The sequence below is a fragment of the Diabrotica undecimpunctata genome, chromosome 3 (assembly GCF_040954645.1).
Source record: "Diabrotica undecimpunctata isolate CICGRU chromosome 3, icDiaUnde3, whole genome shotgun sequence".
In the NCBI taxonomy this organism is placed as follows: domain Eukaryota; kingdom Metazoa; phylum Arthropoda; class Insecta; order Coleoptera; family Chrysomelidae; genus Diabrotica; species Diabrotica undecimpunctata.
Genome location: NC_092805.1, coordinates 118,314,019 through 118,333,052, shown reverse-complemented (window position 1 = coordinate 118,333,052; position 19,034 = coordinate 118,314,019).

Sequence of the window (19,034 nt, the reverse complement as noted above, 5' to 3'; positions counted from 1 at the left end):
ATATTGTTTTAGATTTTAATATACTAAAAACTTGCGACCTGTCGCACAGCCCTGCTTTTAGCTGGTTTGATATAATATTTTCGTTGAACTGGCAACGTTGCCTTCGAAATTAGAATGACACATGTGAAAAGCTCAATTTACACAACTTAAAAAATACGATTTTCGATTATAAGAGTTGTACCAGTTTTTTATGACGCGAACGGTACGTATCGCAGAGAGTGTCTGACTTATTGATTTGATCGTGTTGGATATTTTATTAGTTTTTTTAGATTAGTGTTTAGTATATTGGTAGTAGTAATTAGTGTATTATTAAGTCATTTAGTATATCTATAGTGTGTTTAGTTTAGTTATTAATAATAGTTATTTAACAATATGGCTCCTAAAAAGATAGGAACAAAAAAAACCATCATACTTTTGAACAGATACTCTTCAAATCATCTCGAACAAATTGCAGGTGGCGAAAATCCGAAGACAATTGGAGTGTCCTAATAAAAAGTTGTTATTGGTTTAAAACGAATAGAATATTTAAAGCAGCTAATTCAATTTCGATCTGAGGGTAGAACCATAATTTATACCGATGAAAGATATATAGGTGCACAGCTGCCATACTGCACCATATCACTGGGCAGATCTAAGGTTTTCGGTTAACGATTTCTAAGGGCAAAAGGCTGATTATTGTTTATGCTGGAGGAGAGACTGGATTTGTACCTAACGCTGTGTGCGTTAATGTGCGTGTGAATTTTTCAATCAGGTGCATGTTTATAATTAAAAAGTCAATTGTTATAACAATAACAGTTTATTGAAACTCTTCCTTCGTGGTAATGTTAATAAATTGTAAGTATTGGGGAATTTTGTTATTTATTAAAGTACTATTTCCCTCATTATTTTTCGAGTGCATCGGACTATAAACTTCATAATGATTAAAAACAATGAAAATAAAAAATAACAAATTCATTCTTAACTTAATTGAATATACTTACGAAAAATTATTTTAAATCTACCTGTTTCCGCCAGCCACTGGTACAAACAGTCCGCCCATCTGCGCTAAACACTACGTCACATTCCCAAACTTAAATTTGTTGCACTCTAGTGCTGTTGTAATCAGAGAAAATCTTCAACATAACGAAGAAGCCAAATTTGAACCTGAAGATATTCAGGCAACGGTGGTAAACGTTAGGATCAAAAACTATGGCCTGGCAGTTATTGGCCTATATAGTCCCCCAAAACACAATATCAAAGATATTGTGTTTGAAAGATACGCTACACTTGTTATTCCCAAGCTGATAGATACTCTAAACTCTCAATTAATAGCTTCAGCATTAGAGTTGCCACTACAAATTTCCGGACTACAATCAACTTTTGCATTTCTGTTGCTGATAAGAGCACTACAATAATACATATTAGACATTAAATATATAGCAAAAGTATTTCATGTACCGTCGTTCATATTCCACCGCCTGTATAAAACTTAACTGCTTTAATAACGGACTTCTTTTTCTCTTTCCCAGGCTAGCACTTCCCGGTGTTTGAGTCACTTTCTTTTTTTGTTTGTAATAATTGTCACGTATATTTTTCCAACGTCTTTTGCATGATCCAACTAAAAATACATTTATCTAGAGATTTCCAAATAACTACCGATAGTACACAATAAATGCTGTATTCTATGTAGCCTGTAGGCGTTCATGCTGCCTTCTTATTATCGTACTGACATCAGGTATGCTGCACCAGTTTCTTATGTCTCTGAAGCAAGAATGTTGCTTGCGATCAGGGCCTCTTCGACCTTCAACTTTACTTATCAAGATGATATACAGGAAATTATATTTGTTATTTCGTAGAATATGACCCAAGTATAAAACCTTCCGCTGTTTGACGAGATCTAACAATTATCTTTGACATTAGCTCTTAGGACCTCATCATTTATTACGTGGTTCACTCATGCAATTCTAAGCAGCCTTCTGAGATACCGCACGTCGAAAGCCTCCACACTATTCAGATATAGGTATCACTTTAAGTGACCAGGTCTCATTTCCGTATAACAGGATGGGCAATATGTATATCATTTAAAGACCCGGATTCTAAGGGTTAAAGGAACTTCACGGCGAAGGAGATATTTGTCAAATTTAACGAAGGCGTTTCTAGCCGTTACTACTCTTATCTTTATTTCCAGATTACAATCTCACTTGCTGTTTAATGTTGATAAAAGGTATTTAACTCTTTCAACCCGTTCGACTACTCTATTATTTATATTCAACTGAGCTTCCATAAGCGGTTGTCTTGTCTGTATTCCTCTTACACTCTATTTATGATATTCACTAAATCTTGCAGCTCTTCTGCACTATTATGGCAATATTATCAGCAAATCTTTGGTTAATTAATAGGAAGACCATTAATTTTAATGCCTTTTTGACGAACCCACATAAGCTAGATGCCACTGGTTCACTAGGCGATACGATGGTAAAACTTCCTATGATATCTCCGGCTTGTTCTTTTTCAGAGTGCCTTTATAAGATAAACCTTTTTGCGTTACTAATAAAGCAGCTCCATTGGTGTAAATTCATTAAGCGTTGGTGTAAACCAACTAAGCGAAGAACGGACTGTGGTTCGATGGGTAATGTTATTCCATCGCTTCACATTTTATCTGTGTAGATGTAACTATTGCAGAAATAAGGGTTTCGAGCATTCATCAATAATAGCCTAATTTGAGGCCATACTTCGTGGATTTGTTAGATATATACATTTTACATGAACATTGCCCTTAACTAATTAACATTTCGTCGATGCATGTCGCCAGTTAAAATTTTGATGAGAGCGTTTTTGACAGTCTAAATTTTGGCGAATGCACCACTTCCAATTTTTGAACTTCAGGAAAACTAAAATATTACTAGTTGCATAGTCAACAGGGGCAATCATAAGAATTTCAGAAAAACTATTAGATGTAATGACTATGTAAAAAAATTATTAATAAATAGTTATATATTTTAATATTGTTCTGAAGCTATTTTCTTGTGGCATTTTAAAGTAATTACTATTTAAATGGGAATAATGTTTGTATTTTAAGAACTTTTTCTGAAGTGGAAATTTCACAGAACCATTGTCTAAATAAACTAAACTGTAATTATTATTCATTATTATTTCTGGTTATTTTAACTTTATGAAATTTCTTTTCTTTTTTATGGCTTGCTTTAATTGTAACCGTTAAAAGGAAGGATCCGTTTCACGGACAGAAAAGTAACAGTTATATGTCCTAAAATTTACCTCGTCTCCGTTTTGTTATATTTTTCTTAAGCTTATAGTGAGTACTAACGATGACCAACTTTTCTACCGCATAATTACACTTGGTTGTCGTAGAAGTCTTGTTAAAATTAGTCCATAATCAAAATACGACATTCAAAAAGCATTCTCATTATTGATCACTAAACCAAAATTATGGAACATTTAAATATTTAAAAAATGTACATTTGGTTTGTTAAAGATGTTCACAGTATACCTAACTAAGACAATTCCTTTTCTGAGAACACGGTTTGGATCGGTCAAAATCTAATTAATTCAATATCAACAGCCAATAGAGAAAACTACCTAAAGACAATTAAGAATTTAGATATGGACAGAAGTAGCCACAAAGTATGGAGCGTTCTGAGCGGTTTAAATCGTGATCCTACATACTCTCCGAGGCATGCGTCTGTAACGGTCAGTCAAGCTTCTAGAAAACGGTTAACTTGAAGAGATAACTTCCAAAATAAGTATCAAAATAATTAGGAACGAGGAAGAAAAAACAACCAACAGTGCCAACCTCTTCAATATACAAAAGTTAAAGGTGGCAATAGCCAAAGATAAAATAAGGAAAACTGCAGGCCTTGATTACATTTTGCAGAGCACATTAACCGTTTTGGTGTAAAAACTAAAAAATTACTGCTGGTACTCCTTAATGACTGTCTAGTAACTGGTCATTTCCCTAACTCATGCAGAAAAGCCAGAAGGTTAATGCTAATTTAAACCCGGAAAACCACCAAAAGATCTGAAGACGTTCCATCCTATATCGATCCTCTCTCACATCTTTGAAATCTATGATTCAACATCGCGTATCATTTGTATTAGAGTCACTTCTCATTCGCCAACAGGCCGGTTTTCGCAGAACAAAAATGCTACTTTATAAATATTAAACCTAACCCAGTATACTGAAAATAGTTACGAAATTCGAAAAATCACAGTTGTTGCTTTCATAAACCTCACTGTTGCCTATAAACAGTCAACCTAAGAGTTCTAGTACAAAACGCATACCTCATGGCGAAAGACTATACACTCCACTCGGCCATTAGAAGCTTTCTTTAGAACCGCTGTTGTTGTTGAATTCCAAGATGGTTGAAATAGGTGGCTAATACACCAAAGTGACCTACCAGAAGGCAGTGTACTGGCTCCAAAACTTTTTAATAATCATAGCAACGACCAGCTGCTAAAGATGCCATGAACTTTATCTACGCTGAGAGAAATACTGCTGGAACTCTTCCACTATCCTAAACACTTAAGCGGTATCTTGGATGGAGCATTGATGTATAAACAATACTCTACCAACACAAAAATGAAAGTCTGTGGTAGAAATATCCTCCGTAAAATTACAGGCTCGAACTGGATTGCCATACCACATATACTAAAGAGAACGGCAGTGGTAGTCTCGTTTTCTGCTGGTGATTATGCTTCTTCGGTCTGATTCGCTCATGCCAAAAAAAGTAGCACTTAATGAAATGTGTAGGCTCATTACAGGATGCCAAAATCAACCTCCATTGATAAAATCTACCAAGCAGCTGAAATCGCTCCATCGCGAGTTTGACGGGAGGCGACCACATACAAAAAGATAATAAACTAATATACTTCAATAGGTAGGCGATGACTCGTCTATCATAATTTTGAATCGATGTGGCGCATCTCCCACATCTATGTGTCCTACGCTCGTTTTTCTCTGAAATGATTGAATAATACTTGAAAGGAATAATTGTTGGATTCTACATCTACACAAGAAATAAAAGCATCATTTGTAATTATGTGCAGAAGTATTTTTATTACATTATTATAATGTTAAGGCTTGGTCTTAGTGGTAACACCTGATGTTATAATATTACAATGTAAATTTACAATTTTGAAACATAAACGTCTTTAATATTATCAGTCGTAATATATAAATTCAACGTCTTTGATCTTAAAATTTCTCGCCAAAACTATCTTGAAATCAATAAAAACAAGTGCGATATTTTTAACAAAAGCAGTAATAAAACTTACAACTATACTTACAAACCTAGTAAAGTCTTTACAATCGATATAACAAATTAAAAATCTGTATTTGCCATATTATATATTATGTATCAATAGTATAATATATAGTTAGTTTATAAAGTCTGCATTGTATAAACAGTCCTAAAAAATATTGTAATTGTAAATTACAATACAAACTGACAAATACTGATAAAATACGCAAATAATTTGATAATATTATAAGGGAAGGAGTTATACACTAAAATACTTAATACCTAATCTTTTAAAAATTCAAATTAAAGAAATTTAAAACAATAATATTGTAAGTAAAAGAATTGGACAATATTCAAGCATAGCTCATCTCTCTATATACCCCATTCTAAATTACTGATTTACTAAAAAACGTTTTCCGTTTGTTGAATATTTAGTATTCAGAAAATCCATTATGAGTTCAAGTAAATGCAAAATGTCGTACAAACTTAAACTTCATAATCATGATAATTTTGGCTTTACAACCCTGTGGGGGTCCTAGCCTTCTAAACGTATTCCCATATTTTCATCTATGTTATCAAAGAACTTTGTTCTGGCTCTTCCTCTTCTTCTCTGACCAATGAGTCTATCAAGGAGCACTTTTCTAGCTTGATCAGTTTGTTCCCTTATCATTACATGCACTACCCACCTCAAGCGTACTTAATGTATTTTGCAATATTGGTTTCTGGTATATTCTATAAAATGCTAAGTGCTATCTCCATAGATTCACCTTGGTACTTTTTTTCGAAACATTAACATGTTTTCATTTGAAAACTGGGCGTATTATTGTTTCGTAGAGTTTTACTTTTGTGTTTTTCGATATAATTGATGATTTAAAAGGGAGATTGAACCCAAAATAGCACCTGTTGCCGTGATATTTTCAGTATTGACGAGTACTCCAAGGGATACAAATTCATTAGCTGCTTCGATGACGTCATTTTCTTCATATCACAAGTGGTCATAGGATTTGTAGTTGCGTGCTTATTTTCATATATTTCATTTTATTGGTGTTTATTATTAATCCCATTTTTGTAGCCGCTTGTTTTAGTGCTAAATACGCCTCTCGTATAGCGTTTTCCGTTCTCCCAACAATATTGATATCATCAGAATAGGCAAGGATTTGCACTGATTTGTTATATATTGCACCGGTGGTTGAGATTTGTGACATATGTATTCATATGATCAGGCAGTTCTTCCTAGATTTGTACTCTACATTTAATTTTTTCAAGGCTTAGTTTTGTTCAACCTTGTATTTTTCTATTATTCGTTCTGCATATGGTGCCATACGGTAGCATACTATAGCGGATAATATTTTATACGCTGCATCTTTAACTTCAAGAATCGTTGGTGGTTCCTCTGTCCTCTCCTCTGTTCCGCTTATCTCATCTGTTTTGCCTTCTAGGTTTTGTTCTTCTTCCGTTATACTAAGTATCCAGTTAAAATATTCTATCCATTGATTTATTACATCTTTCCTTGTTGTTAAAGGGTCGTCGTTCACATTTCTGCATTGGTTTGCAGTTGCCTTGATTTTTTCTGTTGATGTTAATTCTTTTATAAAATGTTCTGAATTCTCTTTTTTTTATTCTTATGGCTGTATTGAACGGTTTCCGAAATGTGAAACTTGTTCGAAGATGAAAATGTTAGCTAAGTATTTATTGATAAGACGATAAGACTCAAAACAGAATTAATAAACTGGTACTATCCGCTCAAGACAGAATTAGCGTTTCTAGTCGAAAGCAGAGTCGTCTTATTGGAGTATAATACCCAATTATCCAGAAATGGGACAAAACTAGAAAAAAAGGAAGTGTTTGACATACACCTAACCATAGTTCGAAGAAATTTCTGCATATTTGAGACTCTCTAATATTGCGTTCCACGATTTGTGACGCTTTAATTTTATATGAGCAACATCATATATAGGAGAGAGTTATGAGTATTGGTCGTTAACGGTCAGTCGTTCTCGTGTTGTTTAGGTGTCATCACGAATCGCGTTTGTAAGCTAGTGATTTCTCTTTAATGTAAATAAATTATAAGCACACAATTATTATTCCGTATTATATAATCCGTTCCAATAAGCTGTATCTTCTAAAACGCCCTGGAGAGAATAGAATGAAGCTTGTGCAGGATTTTTATTGATTTGTTAAATTAATATTTTAATTTTGTTTTCACACAGAAAGTGTACTACCTTTAGTTTGACATTTAATAAATATTTAGTTAGACTTTTTTAGGACTTTGGGTCCTATTTAAGTCATTTTTTGTACACTTTTTAAGATTTAAGTATCAAATTTTGAATTTGACCGTATTAATACAAGTATTTGTTCGAAAACTCGCTTATCATTTGACTAATTTTTAAGTACGAATATTAATTTCAGTAGATATTGTTCAATGCAGAATTTAAAACAACATAGCGAAATATTTTGAGCTAGTTAAATAAGTATAGAGATGTACTCCAAACGAAAATTCAAAAGTAATCATAATTTTGACGAGAAATTATCAGACGCACCTTTGTTACATTATAATATACATCTTAGGTAATCTTTTGAAACAAGAATGTCATTTATTAATACTTCTCTTTCAAGAGACTTTTGACAATTTACAAATAGATTAGTATTCATATAAGAAAAATCAATGATCTATATAAACTTTCAGGTTTAAAAAGAACCAACAAAAATAATCTTTATATCATATCTTTTTTGAAACTAGCTTTCTATTTTTTTAAAAATATCTACCTACATAAATTCATAAAATATCGTTTATGATAATTCTTGCTAGACCCATGGTATTGAATGCCACTATTTCAGATATTTTACTCTAGAAATTATCCTAAATATTTATCAATTTAGTTCCCAATATCAATGGCAATAAATTGTAGCACCCGCTGATAAATGTTCCTCCAGTCTAAAAGATATGATTCTGAGGATAACTTTACTTTTTACACAACGGCATTAGATAGCTCAATTTATAGTTATTTATTGTACAAGACGATAAAATTGTACTTTATCTTCGAAAGCGTTTTTTAGCTAATTATATCGAGAAGATAATGCGATTTTATCGTCGTGTGCAATACAACATTTTTTTCTATAGCAAGACTTCAAGTTCAGGTGAAAAATAGAATTTCAAAGAAAATTGTAATTTTTAGCACAAAAATCGCAATTGTGTTGCTCCGTTGCTAGGGATATGAATTACTCTGTCAACAAATGTCAAACAAATGTTACGTTTTGGTTTTTGCGGAGAATATTGTTGCGTTTTGTATACAAAGTGAATAAATACGAAATGGACGGTAAAGAATTAACACAAGAAAAGAAAAACCTGCCATCAGATGTAGAAAATGCAGCGTTGGAAGCAGAAAGTTTATTGTTGCCACAAAAATCTAGGATGATGTATGAGAAAGAATACCAGTCTTTTAAAAAGTGGAAAAGCGTTAAGTATATCAATGGCGTGAGTGAAAAAATACTTCTGGCGTATTTTTCTGAAAAGTCGAAGAAAGCGATGCCATCGTCATTATGGTCGTATTATTCGATGCTGAAGCGTAAGTTGTTGGTGAATGAAAATTGTGACATTTCTAAATTCAGCAAGTTAACCACCTTACTAAAAAACCTGAGTGGAGGATACAAAGCTAAAAAGTCCAAAATCCTGGAGTCAGATGACATTATTAAATTTCTGACAGAAGCTCCTGATGACGTCTATTTGTTGATGAAGGTTATTGCTATTTTTGGTGTGTATGGAGCGACTAGGTCCGATGAATTGTACAAGTTAGAAGTGTTTAACGTGGATGACAGAAAATCGGTGATAATCGTTTCATTATCTGATACTAAAACCAAATAGGAAAGGTCGTTTTGTATTACTGACAATAAAATGGGACTGAGTTTCTTGGAAATTGTGAGAAAGTATATTGCCTTGCGCCCCAAAAACGTACCTCACAGTAAGTTTTTTGTAAATTACCGACAGCAAAAGTGCACTGCTCAACCAGTGGTGATTAACACTATATATAATATCCCCAAGAAGATTGCAGATTTTTTGAAACTTGCAAATTCAGAAATGTACACGGGGCATTGTTTCCGTCGTTCTTCAGCTACTATGTTCGCAAATTCTGGAGCTGATCTAGTAAAAGTTAAACGTTTAGGTGGATGGAAATCGTCATCTGTTACAGAATCTTACATTGAAGAGTCAATAAGCAATAAGATTGCTGTATCCAAGTGTATACTTGGCGGACCAGAAAATCAATCCAGTACCTCGAATCAAGTGTTTAAGCAAACAAACGAGTACAAGTTGTGATGCTCCAAAAATAGATATTTCTAATGTTAGTTGTTAAATTTCAGTTGTTTTTAATCCTTAATGTGTTTGAATTTGTAAATTTTATTGAATAAAAAAAAATTAAAACATTTTATCTACTCTTGCTGTTAAAGTGTCACTTTATCTACCCTTGCGGTTAAAGTGATACTTTATCTACTCAAAACAGTTGTTATAGCAACACTTTAACATTAGCTATGGAAAAAAATATATTGGGATTGCCTTAAAATTAGGCATTGTATATTGTGGAGTCATTTTTGGCTGATAATTATTTAAAAATAATGTACTATTTTTCAGCTATTTATGGCTATATCAGAAAATACTGCTTTGTAGATTTTCTTCGAGTGCTTAAATCTTTCAGTAATGAATGTCGTGAATACGGAGGTTTATTTTGCATACGTTCAGAGTGAGAAACTGTACATTTTACCCTGAAAGAGGTTTGTTTTTTGTAGATTCAGCATAAGTTAATCAAAGCTTTGATCGAATTTTGAAGCGAAAATTGTGAAAATTTTCTAACACAGATTTTGAAGTCGTACAGTTCTATAGTGTTTAAGATTTGAGTTGGGGTAAAAAAATATAAGTAATCACATAGATTGTGATAAAGGGGAAATAATGTTTCGTAATTCTAGCTAGAACTTAAAGGTATCAAAGTAGACTATTTTAGGAAGCTAAATATTATCTGATCTTGTTTTCATTGCACATAAAAATTTGCTATCGCAAATACCAGTGGCCGGTTCATCCAGAATTTGCTATCGCAAATACCAGTGGCAGTTTTATTTATTACTTTATTGGTATGTTATAGTAAGAAGTTTTATTGAGAAAATTTACTGAATGAGTTTTATGGTATACAAGAATGTTAAGTCACGAATCTAATTTTCAGTCTCAAAGTGATATTTTATTGTGATATCGTATCTACAAAGTTTCTACATATATCAATAGATATACAAAATTCGTACTTTCTTACGCCGGACTGGTGCATTATGGGCCAATCAGCAACACTGTAAGTCCAGAATAAAAAAGGGTTCATTATGAAGACTGCAGAAATCCTTATTATACGTTGTCAATCATACTCAATATAATGCAGTTTACAGCTTATAAAGCGAAATTGTTTTCACATAAGATTTTCTTTATCTTATAAAATGCAGCTCTAGCTTTCCCTATACGTATTCTAAATTTTTACTGTTGTCTCAGTTCTCATTTAGATTACTAAGATAACTGATACTGTTGGTTCTACTGACAACTATCACCTTTGCGTTTGTGGTACTTAGCTTCAGTCCACATTCGTCACACGTTGTGGTAGTACTATTAATCAGGCGTTGAGGTTCTTCGTAACTGTTTGCAATTAACAACGCCATCTTGACGCCATTAATTTTGATACCACATTAAACACTATCTAATGTTTTATTGAAAACGAAGTCCGAATAGATGTTAAATATTAATGGAAACAAAATGCATATCTGTCTTACTACTCTTCGTATTTGAAGCCCTTCAGAATTATCTGCCAGTAAAGATTTTTAATGATACGTAGGTCTTTATTACCTACCTGCTGAAGAATGGCTATCATTTTAGTATGTTTTACTCGATCAAAGGCCTTTTCAAAATCAATAATATACATATAAACTAGAAGTCCGGCATTTCTGCATCTTTGTAATTTAACCTAAATACTAAATCGTACTTTTCTGATTCTAAGGTTATTGCAGAACAAACACCGTGTCTCACTAAGTTGCTCTTCTATTTTTTGGTACATCCTTGAGTGCAAAATTCGAAGAAATATTTTTAAAACATAGCTGATTAATCTGATGATTCGGTAGTTACTATATCTCCTTGCATTTACTTTTTTATGTCTTGTCATAAAAGTCTATAACAGCCAATCCGTTGGTATATAGCCAGTATCAAAAATTTTATTAAAAATATGAAGGGGAGATCTTTTATCTGAACTTCCGAGAAGCTTTATTATTTCACTCGGTATTTCATCCCGTCCCGTAGTTTTTCTGGTCTTTGCTAATCTTCTTACCCTTTTAATTTTGTTCATAGTTATGTCAGGTCCTGTCACTAGCTCTTTAATTTCAAGATCGGGCATTTCATCATTAAATAGTTCTTCAATATAATCTTTCCATCTATCTATTTTATTCAAATCAGTGATAATCTGTGATACTAAGTGTGCCGCGTCTATCAACGATGTTATTTGTATGTTTTTATACTGACCTGCGGCTTCTTTTATTTTTTATACATATTAAATGCATAATATTTTCCCTGTAACTCTTCAATATCTAAATATTTGTTTTCGAAGTATTTATGTTTCTTTTGCAGCTCGTATTTTCGTCCTTAGCTATTTAGTAATTCGTTTATATACTTCTGCTGCTATATTGAGCGGCTTATAATCGTTTTGATTTGGTTCCAATGGCCCTCGATGGATTCTTGTTGTTCGTTATTCTCAAAATAGCTATCTAGAATGTTTGCAATTACCCAACTGTTGTTTCTAATAAAATCCTAATCCAGTTTGTTAGAAGATCGCTGTTGTTTTATCCGTTTAAGCTTCCTGCTGGAGATTTCCACATATAAAATCTCCGTTTAGGTAGTTTGAAAAAGGTATTCATTATATATAGATTATTTTCCTTGAAAAAAATCAGCGAACTAGTCTCACCTTTAATTTCTATCGCTTAGTTCAAAATCCCCAATAACATTACTTTGTCTGCCTTTTTCTATCTTATCAAGGTTATCCATCAGAATGGCGGGATCCCTAATCTTGAGTTGGTCATTAACATTTTTTACATCTGCGTAGCACTTTTCAAATTCGTTCACTTTTCTCTGTCGGTGTATTTACGACTTACCCACAATGCTTTCTTACGTTTTTGTTTCAATCTCGTGTATAAATAGTTAATAAGAAGTAAAAAAATCACATATATAATCTCTTTTTCGACAAATTTAAAACTAATCTAAAGAAACGGTATTTGTTTTTGTCCGTTTATTGACGATGCATTGTCTGGTAAAGCAATTATCTACGATAGACCGAAGAAGTCTTTGCAATTTTGAAAGGTTATTACTTTATATGACTTAAGATTTTATATTAGGATGTAAAAAATAGTTACAAAGTTGAGGATTTCTTAGTTTGGGTAATCTGAATCTCCGAGATTATAAATTTTGGCGGCTACGCCCATCCCCACCGTTGCAACTTCCTGCGCCACTGTTACCTCTGTCTGCTGTCTGTCGAATCAGTGTGCGCTAATTCTCGTTACTGTGTGGTCACGTGTCTTAATTCTGTAACATTTTGAAACGGCGGCGCCATTGAACATCTCGCCAAATTTGAAGTACGCAGTGTGATTCAGTTTTTGAATGTGCAAAATGTTCGCCCTATCGACATTTATAGACAAATAAAGGCTGTTTATGATGAAAATGTAATGAACGAATCTTCAGTGAGGAAAAAGAGTGCAAGCAAGGAAGAATCAGTGTACACGATAACACGATGAAGAACGGAGTGGGAGACCATCTCTTGTGTCCAAGGAGTTGAAGGGAAAAAGTAGATTCAGAAAAACCGGCGATTCACTTTGATCACATTGCATGACTCTTTTCCACTAAGCACCTTGGCTATAAAAAATGTGCGATCGGTGGGTATCAAAAGTTTTGACAGAAGCCAAAATGAATGGGAGCAGCCCTTGATGATTTCTGGATCTGATAATATGACAGTGTTGATGACAAAATTCTCGACCGCATGGTAACGAAAGACGAAATTTGTGTGCCATCACGGAGTCACCGTCAAAATAAAAAAAAACCGAATTTGAAACAAGAAAACTGATAGTAACTGGGTGTTGGGACATTAAGGGTTTAATCCACGTAGTGTAAAACAATAACTTTAGAAGCCTATTGGGAAAGCCTTCAAAGATTAATAAGTGCAATACAGAATAAACGACGTGGCATGTTGTAGACGAAGGTATTCCTGATTTACGACAATTTTCGGTCCTGTGAATCATCAAGAATACGAATTTCAAGCACCCTCCCTACAGTTCAGACCTCACGACTTCCGATTATCATCGGTTCCCGAACCTGAAGAAATTCTTAGATGGAAAGGAGTTTCTAAACGATGAAGAGCTTAAATATGTAGTGATATCCTGGATCAGACGTTGGCGATGGAAGACTACAACACCTTGATTGAAAAACTGATTCTACGATACAATAAATGACTTGACAACCAAGGCAACTACATTGAAAAATAGTTTAAGGTACTATGACTTTATAAATAAAGTTTTGTATTTTTATCTTTTGTTTTTAATTTTTTTATGTCAAAACGTTCTTAATTTATGCACGACAAATGTATACGACGAAAAGTCAGTTCAGCCGATGTAGGTATTTTAGCCGTAACAAAAGTATTGTTACAACTCCTTGCAAGATGCTTAATTTTTCATAAATTTAATAAATGTCTAGCAAAAACTATCATTTTAGTAATATTAGAGCTAAATCGTCGAGTATGAATAAAACAACATCAATAAAAAAATTCGCAACCTTTAACAGACAAGTCTTTAAAATATTTCAATATATAAACTTAAAACTACTTTTGTAGATCATTATTTCATCTCATACGAATTGAAATATTAAAAAATGACAATTAACTTTCTAAAATATTACAACAGTGGTGAAATAAATTCTTTGTTTTTCAATGTACTTATGTAGACAAATAAAGAACTTCTGGGGGAGATTAATAATTTTGTCACAATCTTACAAAAATTAATTTTTCCACATCTAAATGAAAAACACATACTGCTTTATATATCATTTATATACATACTCCTTGTTCTGGATTTTCACTCATCCTTATTTTTACAGATTATCTATATCATGAAAATATTTTTGATAATTTTTTTATTTATATTAAATGTAACACATAGAAATAAGACTATGGAATGTATACGATATAATATACATAAGTTTTTGAAGAATTCATCAAATGATATTGCCAATATAAGAAAACATTCTAATTTTAATTGAATGCTCGTTAACTTTTGAATGGTAATGAATTAGTTTTTCTATATTGTCAATGTCAGCTGATTCCAAAACGGATAGGCTAGTATCCAGATATTGAAACAATGGTTAGTTGGAAATAAACATATTGTTGCACAAAATATGGAAAATTTATATTTCATGAGACTTACAAAAACGTTTTAAATATTTTTTGTGAATAGTACTATATATGTTTAATAACCTTCAGACAAGATTTTGTAACTCGACATCTACACCAATTGGTTATAGTACGACCATTTATAACAGACATATTATAGGAGAAAATCCTCTCTACATACCAGTCTTACTGTTGAAAACCAATCACGAAGTATTACATGGACCTGTGACGTGTATAAGATATAATCTAATACAATAAAAGGCTAGAACGACACGCCTAGCGAAAATGCAGTTTGTCCGGGACAATAAATCCTAGAGCCATCTAGGAAATAAATCTAAACTACCAACCGACATTTCAACATACTGAGTATTAATCAATCATATTTTGTTCTTGAAACCATACGGTTGATTTATTGCTAATTCATTCTACAAATTGATGATTCATACATCATTACTCGGAAATTTTAATTATTCATCAATAATTAATTTTTTAGCAAAATTGACAAATATATTCATTAGTGTAATTATTTTAAGGTAAAATTAAGATTAAGTGGGTAGCAGCGAGAATCCGCATCACAGAGGACACGAAGATTATTGGATGATGCCGTTGAAAGGCAAGGTCGACTAGACCGAGATTCAGTACTTCAGCAGGCATGCCAATGTAAGAAAACTCCAGAGGAAATCGCCAGTAGGAGGGTGACTTAGTGCGGCTTCGTCAACATCAAGATCTGGAGACTAGGAGACTGGAGAATATTAGAAGAGACAAAATAAAACCTTGCCCCATTCCACGCATGATTTTTTACGTATTCGGTATGTTCACCTTAAATTCTGGGATATGAAGTTTGATTCCAGTGGAGGTTTCCAAGTATTCTCAGACCTTTGTTGTCAATTCTTGCTTCTTTTAGTATTGGTATTATCTAAACGTGTTGTTACTCGATCAAACGATTTTTCCTTATCAGCAAGACATGCGTATACATCCCGAGACATCTCTGAATGTCTGGAATGGGACTTGTACTGAGAACAGAGCTTTTCTTGTACCAACCATATTTATAAACCTGAACTAGTTGGGGGAATTATGTAACTTATTGACATAAAGTTAGTGTGGAACAAAATCAGAGAAAAGGACAGGAGTGCCCACATGTTAGGTGCTGAGACTCTAATGAAAATAACTTGTTTTATTTGTTACCGTAAGTTTCGATTCGATCGAATATACCGATCGAAAATACCTAATTGGTATTTAAAGACCAGATTATAGTATAATATAAATCTATGTTTATCTGTTAATATGGATCTATCTATGAATTAAGGTAAGTAGCGCATTAATCACTTTTTCTGGTGTGGGTGATAAGTAAATGCCTTGTTACTAAGTCGCCTTCACTGAATACAAAGAGTCACTTATCAACTCTAGAAGGTGGTACCTGGGCCGAATATTCTTTTATGGATAACAACTTATTTTACAACGTTTTGTGATTGCTCACTAATTAACCCAATAAATATCAATAATATTTGGGATATTTAAATGTTTTGCCAATTAGTTAAATGAAAATTTGTTTTTTAATTTCAGTTTTACCACGTAGATTTACTATATTTGTAAAAATCGACACATTTGTTTCAATTATCTTACGTTACACTTTGTTTTCTTATTTCCGCATTTCCTAGATTCTCTAGATTTTCTGCATTGATCTTATACCATGCACATATCTTGCTCGCTAGAATATTACGTCGATAAATCTCTTTCTTTTGAGTTACTGCTTCCTTAAGACATACAAACAATCCAATTATTGCGATCAACTGCATCGAGATTCTAAAAATGTGCAAGGATTTATCATCTTAAATTTATTGAAATTTCTACATAATTTTTCATACTTTCTTTGTTGACATTTAATGTCATTTATTTTTTTTTTGGCAGTTTTTATCAGATTATCTTGCTTGGTTATTATTATCTCATTTTTTTGCAATTATATTTTTAAAATCGCTGTTTAGTATTATTTATTTCCAGCATATTTTCTCTGCATTTAATTTTTACGTTCCATTTTATCACTAGCAGCACTTTTACTATGTTTTTACTTTTATTAAGTCATATATCAGTTTTCTGAATGTATATTGACTTGGTTTACAGTCCTTTCTGATTATGAACTTTCGTCGTTTAATAAAATACCAATTAAAATATACAAGTTTATAAACAATACAATATATAGTTATTATATATTATAAAAATAGTTCTAGAGGCCATAACTTCAGTTTTCAATACTATTTATACCAGCGGATACCTACCTAATAGTTGGTCCAATTCATCGTGCATAGCTCTACCTAAAAAGGATAGATCCTAAAATAAATATGAGGAATACATAAGTGGCACATAATTTGGTGTCTGTAATGGGTTTGGAACAGGAGAGGCATTGTTTGGTATGAAAGAACTTGCTCAAAGATATCGTGATATATCTGTAGGCGTATATTGCTGTTTTAAGGACTTTCAAAAGCCGTTTGATCGTGTTAACGGATCTATATTGATCGAAGCTGTAAGAGACATTATTTGGGATGGCAGGAACGTTCGCATAATTGCAAATTTGTATTGGAATCAAACAGCATCAGTTTTAGTAGACGCTATGAAATCACAGGCTCTTAATATTAAAAGAGAAGTAAGACAGGAGTGTATCTTGTCGCCCTGCTTTTTAACGTGTACTTCAAGAGAATTTTCAGAAATACACTTTCCCAAAAACAAGAAGTAATAATTGTAAACGGCGAAATCATTAATAGTTTGCGATATGTGGATGACACAGTACTCCTAGCTTCTAGTCAAGAAAATCTATTAACACTTCTGACAGTGTCGTTGGAAGATGTAAAGAAGCAGATCTGGATATGAACATATAAAAAACCAAAATACTCGTAATACGTAAACAGCAGAATATAAAACCGTTTGTATATGTAAATGGTACAAAACTTAGGCGAGTTGATGAAATTGTTTACCTTGCATATCGTTAAATTGTAACGCAGAAAGTCACGGTGAAATTAGATCCAGAATTGAGCAGGCCAGAACAGCTTTCAAAAGGATGTTCAAGGAATTATGTAACGGACACCTAAAATTGTCCTTGCCGATTCACCTACTTGGCTACTATGTGTTTTCCGTCTTACTTTATGGTGTCGAGTCTTGGACGGTAAATAAAAAGTGATCCAAAACGCTTTGAAGCTTTTGAAATGTTGTTATATAGAAGAATTTTAAAAAATTCTTGGGTAGAGAAGATTCGAAACTCTACAATACTAGAATATCTCAGCAAGATCACCGAGATTATAAAAAGCATCAAAAAGAGAAAGCTAGAGTACTTCGGACATGTAATGAGAGGTCCTAAATGTAGGTTGCTATAAAATATTATACAAGGGAAAATAGCAGGTAATCGCGGTCCAGAGCGAAGAATAGGCTTCATGGTTGTAGAATTTGCGAGATTGGTATTTTATTAATACAACCATGGTGGTAACCAACGTTCTGAAATAACTTGGTACATAAAGAAGAAGTCGTCTGTTCGTTAATAAATTTAATTGGATGGAAAGTAAGCCCTTAGCTCAATGAACAAAATAACTTTACTACTAATTTATTTTTTTAAATGTACATACTATTTACGATATTTTGAAATTAACACAGCTTTAAGTCTCATCAAGTCGGACTAAAAAATATAATATAAATTTTTATAAATTGTATAGGTATTGCATTAATTTAATATATATTTTTTGTTCGGTATCAAAAAATATATCAAATCATTTAAATCAAGTACAGGATTTATTTTCCAACTAGCCATATATAAATTCCATCGTTATCCTGGAAACTAACCTATTATTCAAAGCTAGAATTAGTGTCTGTCAGGGTATTTTCAACTAAGCATGTCAACAGCAAAAAAGTTCATTGTAGCATTGTTTCGTTGCCAACAAAAACAAATATTCATTGCATATTTATATATAGAAATAAGAAGTGTCTTATGGATTACCGCGATATATAGTCTTTTTATCACATATTTTTAAAGTTGTATATTTGAAACACTATGTTGTCCGAAAAATTTACATGAAATTGTTCATATTAAAAAAATTAGAATATCACAAACAACTAAACAAATCAATATCCATTACATACGCCACGACACTGTCCTCGCATCTCCCACATATTTAGTTTCCGACCACTACAAGGAAGGTAAGTAAAAAATAAATAAAAATAAAAACGAAAAACAAAAAAAAAACAGTATATTTATTGAGCAAATAAATAAAACAAACAGGTTAAACTTATAATACATTTGTAATGATTCAAATAATTTCTGTAGCTAGTTGACTAAATACTGGCGCATTTTTTTCTACAAACACGATATGTCATCTTATAT